Consider the following 8961-nt stretch of genomic DNA (forward strand, 5'->3'; position numbering starts at 1 on the left):
TTCTGGGGTCTCTATTCTGTTCCATTGATCTATGTGTCAGTTTTTAATGCCAATACCTTACTATTTTTATTACTATAGATTTGTAATGGTGTTTGAAATCAGGAAATGTGATGCCTCCAGCTCTATTCTTTCTCAAGATTGCTTTGGCTATTTGGGGTCTTTTGTGGTTTCATACAAATTTTAGGGTTGTTTTTTCTATTTCTGTAAAAAATGCCATTGGAATTTTGGTAGGGATTGCATTGAATCTGTGGATCACTTTGTATAGTGTGGACATTTTAACAAAGTTAATTCTTCCTATCCTTGAGCACAGAATATATTTTCAGTTATTTGTGTCTTCAAATTCTTTCATCAAATTTTTATAGTTTTGGTGTCCTGATCTTTCACCTTCTTGGTTAAATTTATTCCTATATATTTTATTCTTCTTGATGCTATTATAAATAGAATTGTTTTCTTAATTTCTTTTTCTGATAGTTTTTTGTTAGTGTATAGAAATGTAAGTGAGTTTTGTATTTTAATTTTGTATCCTGAGGTTTTACTGAATTTTTTTATTAGGTCCAACAGTGTTTTGGTGGAGTCTTATGGTTTTCTGCATAAAATATCATGTCTTCTGCAAATAGAGACAATTAAAATTTTACTTTCCAATTTGGATGCCTTTTATTTCTTTTTTTTGCCTGATTACCCTGGCTAGGGCTTCAAGTACTATGTTGAATAAAGTGGTGATAATGGGCATCCTTGTCTTATTTCTGATCTTAGAAGGAAAAGTTTCATCTTTTTACCATTCAGTATGATGTGAGCTATGGGCTTATAATATAGAGCCTTTATTATGTTGAGGTATGTATCCTCTATACTAAGTTTCTTGAGAGCTTTTATCATGAAAGGGTTTTGAATTTTGTCAAATGCTTTTCTGTATCATTGAGATAATCATATGATTTTTTTCCTTCCTTTTGTTAATGTGGTATGTCACCTTTGATTGATTTGCAGATGTTGAACTATCCTTGCATCCCTGTAATAAATCCCATTTCATCTTGGTGTATGACCCTTTAATGTATTGTTGAATTCAGTTTGTTAATATTTTGTTGAGGATTTTTGCATCTATGTTCATCAGTGATATTGGCCTATAATTTTTTTCTTGCAGTGTCTTATCTGGCTTTGGTGTCAAGGTAATGCTTGCCTTATAAAATGAGTTTGGAAGTGTTCATTACTCTTCTATTTTTTTGGAAGAGTTTGAGGATTGGTATTAATTCTTCTGTAAGTCTTTGGAAGAATTCACCAGTGAAGTCTTCTGGTCCTGGATTTTCCTTGTTGGGAGGTTTTTGATAAATTATTTAATCTCCTTACTAGTAATTGGTCTGCTCAGATATTCTATTTCTTCATGATTCAGTCTTGGTAGGTTGTATGTTTCTGGAATGTATCTCTTTTTTCTCGGCTATCCAGTTTGTTGGCGTGTAACTGTTTATAATAATCTCATGATCCTTTGTATTTCTGTGGTATCATGTGTTGCATCTCCTATCTGATTTCTGATTTTATTTATTTCAGTCCTTGATACTAACATAAAATTGTGGAATTCCAACTTACACCAACCCTAATAAAAATGTGATATGTCATGTACTAGCATCATTGCAATTTTATGTGTGACGAAGGGCAATTTATATGAAATTTATGAGCTTATTTCCTCATATACCTCAGCAGTGGTTAATTCATCAAGGGAGTTGTAGCCGAGGACTCAGACCCTCCTGGGTCAGCCTTGATTATATGCATAGCTGCATTCCTAGCCCAGGTGCCACTATTCAGAGACTTTATTAGGGGCCTTAACTGAGGCACTTTCCAGGTGCCTTGGAAAAGACCTAATGATTTTGGGGCCTTGGCTGAGGCACTTTTCTCCATCTTGACTCAGTACTTTTCCATTTTCAGTCCTTCCCTTTTCTCCAAGGCCCTGGGTTCGTAAAGAGGCAGGAACCCTTAATTTGCAGCGCCTTAGCAGTGAGACAATCCCCCTGTGTATCCCTCATGTCATTTGACCCTCACCTGGTGCCATTCTGTGGGGGGAAAATGGAAAACTGAGGAGCTGGTGCCTCGTTCTACTTCTTGCTTGTACTGTCATAGTAAGTGAACAGAGATTTGGTTGTTTCTTTCAGTTTGGCTCATTGTCCTAATTGAATACCTTGATATGTGGCAACTTAACAATATTTTTGTGTGCATGTATGTGTATAAAACTGTTGTAGTCATCATTCATAATGGTAAAATCTTGGAATCTTTCCATCTAAGATAAATAATAAGACAAAGATCTGTGCTACCAACACTTCTATCAAAGGAATTACTGGTGCAATTAGGTAAGAAATTAAAATAAAACATATAAAAGTGGAAATGGAAGATGATATGATTGTGTATTTAGAAAATGCAAAAAATTTGCATAAGAACTATTAGAATTAATAAGTGAATTTATCATATTTACTGTATATAAAGTCAGTATGTGAAAGTTTGTCTTGGTTCTATATACTTACAACAAATGATTTAAAAATGAAATTTAAAAGAAATACAATTTATAATAGCATCAAAAATATCAAACACTTAGAAATAACTCTAATGAAAGATGCATAAGACCTCTAGATAGGATGCTGTAAAACATGACTGCAGTAAATTAAAGACCTAAATAAATGGAGGAAGAAACTTTGTTCATGGTTTTAAATTCTCAATATTGTAAAGATATTCTTTCTATATTGATATATAGAGCTAATGCAATTCGAAGTATAATCTGAACATGTTTCTTTGTGGATATTGACAAAATAATTCTAAAACATACATGGCAATGCAGATGCTAAGAACAGGCAAGACAATCATGAAGATCAAATTTAGAGAACTTCTACTACCATATATAAGACTTACACAACTAAAGTAATAAAATTTTTGATTTTGGTGTAAAGATAAACTTATAGACCAATGGAAAATAATAGATGTACCAAAAGGAGATCCATACACAAAAATCACCTGATTTATGACAAAAGTGCCACTGCAATGCAGTGAAGATTAGATGATCTTTTCAGTAAGTGGTACCAGATCAATTGAACACACATATGAAAAGCAGTGAAGCTTGGGCCCTTCCTCATAGGATACACAAAATCAAATCTATATGATTCATAAGCCTAAATGTAAAAGGTGAAAAAATGATCTTTCTTTAAGGAAAATATAGGAAAGCATACTTTTGATCTTTGAGTAGGCAAAGATTTTTTAAAGTGGTCACAAAAAGAACTAACTATACAATAAAATTTAAATTGAACTGTGGTAAAATTATGAATTGTTTATCAAACGACATCAAGAGCAAGAAGTAAGTGACAGAGTGAGTGAAGATGTTTGCAATACATATATTGGACAAGGGCCTCATATCCAGAATATATAAAACATTTGTGCACAGCATTAAGACAGATACAACACCATGAGCCAAATACTTGAACAGGTACTTGAGTCAAAAGAATATACAAATGGACAATAAATATATGAAAAAGTGCTCAACCACATTTGTCAAAAAAGAAATGCAAATTAAGCACTTGATATAGTACCACTATACAGATACCAGAGGTTAAACAAAATAACAGTATTGAATGTTGATGAAGATATACAGCAACAAGACAATTCATGAGTTATATGACTATGTATCATTACAATAAATATGTAAATTTATTTTGAAATATCTATGAATACTGAACATATGCATTCCTTATGACTCAATAATTCTAGTGTTATGTATATATCCTAAAGAAATGTGTACATATGCACTTAAAGACATGTTCAAGAATGCAGAAGCATTATTTATAACAGTCAAAGATTGGAAACAACTCATATATATGCAACAATAGTAGAATGAATACATAAATTGTAAGATAGTCATATAATGGAATATAACATAACTAAGAGAAAAGAACTGCTACATGCAGCACCATGGGTAAATATCAAAATTGTGTGATGTAGAACAAACGAAGCTAGACAAAAAAGAGTACAAGAATAGAGAAAGGTGTTGAATTTATTCAAAATGCAGACTACTATACAACAGTTAAAATGAGCTAACAAGAGCAACATCAGGGATAGAAACATTTACAAACATTATATTATCTAACCCTTACAATACTCTTACAAATTAGATATGTTACCCAGTGTACAGACGAGGAAACTAAAACTTAAAAACTTTAAGTTGCCTGGAGTTATAACCTGAAGCCAGGATTTGAATTCTGATCCAGAGCTATATGAATTTCAAGTTCATATTCTCTACACTACTGTATAGGACTTTCAGGATTTGTCCTCAGTCATGATGGAGCAAGTGAAATGATGAAATATTTTTCCTTCTTACCAGTCCCTAATTCCATTTGTCGTTGAAAGGCTATTCTGTTCTGAAGGTCTAGCATGACTAAAATGGAAGATAGATTTCTAGTTTGTGATATATAATGTAGACATCAATATTTTTTTCTGCAGACTTGGATCTATTTTTAATTATACTGATACACCTAAAGATGCATACTTTATTCTTCAGTGTAGATCAATACTAAGAATGATATTGATTCTTTCCATAATCTCATCCCCAAACTTTTGAACACAGCAGTTCCATATAGTATTGATTGATGAATGTCTGCTCCAACCTGCAATTATGGCAATATCATCAGTACATTCTATGCTTTTCCGATTGAACTTTTTTCCAAAGCTCTAAATGTAGGCATTTAAATAAATAATAATAATCTTTCTTATTTATGGATGCTCCATAATTAAACATTAATAAAAATTTAGCCTTGGGTATGTAAAATGTGTAGATTCAGTTGCATAACAATACCAATACTTGCCAGAGTTTTGATTGGTTGTCTTACCAAGAAACCCTCTCTATTCTGTATGTCAGTAGTCCACTCCCCTGCATTTCCTTTGTTAAAATTATTTCTCTGAGATAGGGTCCTCCTGAAAGAGCAAAACAAGTAGAATATTTTCCATGGATGTATCCTGTACATAGGATGTATGCTATGTATACTATTATGACTTACACACACAGAGATACTTATAAATTTATATATTGGCATATTTGTGGAAAACCAAACATACAGAGAAAAATGTAAAAATATCACATATTTCTAGAACAAAGCCATAAGAAAACTAATATTTCTCAAATTTGGACTATGGACTAAATTCATTTTATCTGAATGCCTAAACATAAAATAATTTTACATGTGCAAAACCCAAATACATATAATTGTATGGAAACTAAGTGGGAAGGAAAAACACTTATGAAGAACTCTACAAAATCAGCAAGTAAAAACAAAGACACTCCAATTAGAAAATGGTCAAGAGCACTGAAAGACTTGAACAAAAACTTGGCCAAAGAAGTTACAGCAATGGCAAATAAGCACATGAAAAGATGATGAGCGTCATTAGCCATTAGGGAAATGCAAATTAAAACTACACCGAGTTCTAATCTCTCCACATCTATCAGAATGGCTAAAATTTTTTAAAAAGTGACAACACAATAAACTGGCAAGGATGCACAGAAACTGGATCATTCATACATTGCTGGTGAGAATATAAAATGGTACAGTTATCCTGGAAAAGTTTGGCACTTTCTTATACAACATGCTCTAAACATGCAACTACAATTTGACAAGTTGTACTCTTGGGTATTTATTCTAGAGAAATGAAAGTTTATGTTCACATAAAAACTTTTACATGAATTTTCATAGAAACTTTATTTGTAATAACCAAAATGTAAACAAGCTAGATGTCCTTCAATGGGTGAATGAATGGTTAAACTGTGGTATATCCATACCAGTAACACTACTCATCAATAAAATGGAAGCAAATATTAATACACATAACAACGTGGATGAATCTCAAGTGCATGCCAAAGTTAAAAAAAAAGGCCAATCTCAAAAAGGTTCATACTTTATGATTCCATGTATATGTCATTCTCAAAATGACAAAATTATAAACATAGAAAACAAATCAGTAGTTGTAAGGGGTTGGGGGAAAGGAATGCAATTACAAGGTTGTGGTGTTAGGGAATTCCTTTATGGTTATAGAATAGTTCTATATCTTGATGTGGTTATGCAAATATATGTGTTATATAGGTCACATATATGATAAAATACTATATCCAGAATATATATGAGAACTCTCAAAAGTCATTAATAAGAGAACAAAGAACCAATAAAAATGTGGCAAAATATTTGAATAGCAATTGATTGACATAAGGTATACAGACGACTAGTAAACACATAAAATGGATTAAAATAATGTCATTAGGAATATGCAAGTTAAGTACACAATTGTATCTTCACATTTTTTTAGAAAGGTTAAAAGATACAAAGTGACAACACTAACTACACTCAAGAAAAGAAAGAAACTTGAACTCTCATAAATTGCTCATGAGAATGCAAAATGGTAAAGTCACTTTGGGAAATTTTTTCGTTGCTTATAAATATCTACATACCATAAAACTCTGTAATCCCATTCCTAAATAATTCCCAAGTAAAATGTAAATTTCTGTTCACACAAAACCATGCATGCCAATGTTTATGGTGGCTCTACTAATAAAAGCCCCAAACTGGAAACAGCCCAAATGTCATTCACCTGGTAAACCAATATACAAATGGTACATCCATACAGTGTAATACTACTCAGCAATAAAAGGGAACAGACTATTGGTGAATACAAGAACTTGGATGTTTTCCAAATTAAGTAAAAGAACCAGATCAGACCATTTATATGACACTCTAGAAAAGGCAAAATTATAAGGACAGAAGACAGACTGGTGGTTGCAAGTGACTAGGAAAGAAAGGGAATGGTCAACCACAAAGGGACAGGGGAAGGTTGGAGAGTAATAGAACTGTTCTTTATCTTGACTGTGGTGTGGTGATGGTTACATAATTGTATGCATTAGTTACAACCCACAGCATTGTACTCAAAAAAGGGTGAATTTTACTCTGTGTAAATTATATCTTAGTAAAAAATTCAAAATAAAATTAACACCTTAAAACAAAAATTAATAATGTTTTGAAGGCTTTCTATACGTGTCTTAGTAAAAGATATGAAAATAATAGCACAATGAATGGAGAGAATGAAAGTATATTTTGTAAGCTTGTTACAATATAGGAAAAAGATATTAGTTGCATCTAGAATTAATAATTTTTAAATGCATAAATGTTTTGCTAATTCTTATACTTATATCAATAACCAATAAATATTATCACTCACCATGCCTTGGTGGCTCTGTAAGAGCTTTTATGAAATGAGCTGTGTCCTATTAGGGCACCAGAGCTGAATCATTGCCTGATTCTGCCCTTGAACACCTGAGGAATAGCTACAAAAACTACTTAATCCTTTTAAGTCTCAGACACTTAATTTAATGAAGACCCATGAAAATAGTATGTTGTGTAATAAAAGATATTTACAAGTGAAAGCATAAACCCACATCAATTTTATTGAGTTAGGAAGCCATGTCTGATTTGTTAATCTTTGTTTTTCAGATAATATTTAGCGTAAAAGAGCCAGTAGTCTTTATTTTATTCCTCTTAAGAGGTATTTGCTGAGAGTTTAATGTCAGTGGAGTTTAGCAGCTTTAGACATTTCAGAAACATGATACCATGATACCCTGAACTCATTGGCTCACTTTCTTAATCTGTTCTGGCTGCTATAACAAGGTACCGTAGACTGAGTGACTTATAAACAACAGAAATTTATTTCTCACAGTTCTGAAGGCTGAAAATCCAAGGTCAGGGTGTTAGCATAGTCAGCTTCGTTTTTTTTTTTAATTTAAAAAATTTTATTAAAGTATAGTTGATTTACATTGCTGTGTTAATTTCTGCTGTACAGCAAAGTCACTCAGTTATATATATATATATATATATATATATTCTTTTTCATATTCTTTTCCATTATGGTTTATCACAGGACATTGAATATAGTTCCCTGTGCTATACAGTAGGACCTTGTTGTTTATCCATTCTATACATACTAGTTTGCATCTGCTAATCCCAAACTCCCAATCCATCCCTCCTCCAACCCCTCTCCCTTGGCAACCACAAGTCTGTCTCTATGTCTGTGAGTCTGTTTCTGTTTTGTAGTTATATTCATTTGTGTCATATTTTATTTTATTTTATTTCATTTCATTTAGCATGGTCAGCTTCCGGTGAGGGCCCTCTTCCAGGTTGCAAACTGCTGTCTTCTCATTGTGTCCTAACGTGGTGGAAAGAGGGTGAAAGTGCTCTCCTTTATAAGGGCACTAATCCCATTCATGAAGGATTCATGACCTAATTAGCTCACAGAGGCCCCACTTCCTAATACCATCACATTGGAGGATAGGATTTCAATATATGGATTTGGGTGGGGGGCTGAAACATCCACTCCATAACACTCACTGTAGCCACAAAATGATGTCCATACTCATTATCAAGTCCATGGGACCTGTTACAAGTTCATTTCAACCTCCTCCTGCAGTGTCATCTCCTGTCACCCCATCCATGTACTATACTCCAGCCACACTCACCTCTTAAGAAATCAAAGCTCTCTCAAACTACATTCATTGCATATGTTGTTCCCTTGGCTAACACTACTCAGTTTATCCTTCCAGGAACAGCTAAAATAGCACATCTTCTATGAAGGCTTCCTCAAACATCCTCATCCCATTTTTCTCTCTCCTCCAGCTCACATGGCTCTTTATACTTACTTCTTTTGTTGTATTTATTACAGTGTATTATGCTTTTTATACCTGGTAAATTGTGAATCTCTCAAGGAAGAGAATATACCTATCTATGTTTTGATTTTTAAGTCCCAGTATAGTACATGGCATATGGTAATCACAGAGTTACTGGATGAATGAATCAAGGATGAGTGAGGTTCAGTCATTATTGCTATCTTTAAAAAAACACACAACCCAAACCCTCCAAGTCACATCCTCTTTCAGAGGGTAAATAAGACATGTTGACCTACATGCAACCT

Source organism: Eubalaena glacialis, chromosome X (assembly GCF_028564815.1).
Source record: "Eubalaena glacialis isolate mEubGla1 chromosome X, mEubGla1.1.hap2.+ XY, whole genome shotgun sequence".
Taxonomy (NCBI): Eukaryota; Metazoa; Chordata; class Mammalia; order Artiodactyla; family Balaenidae; genus Eubalaena; species Eubalaena glacialis.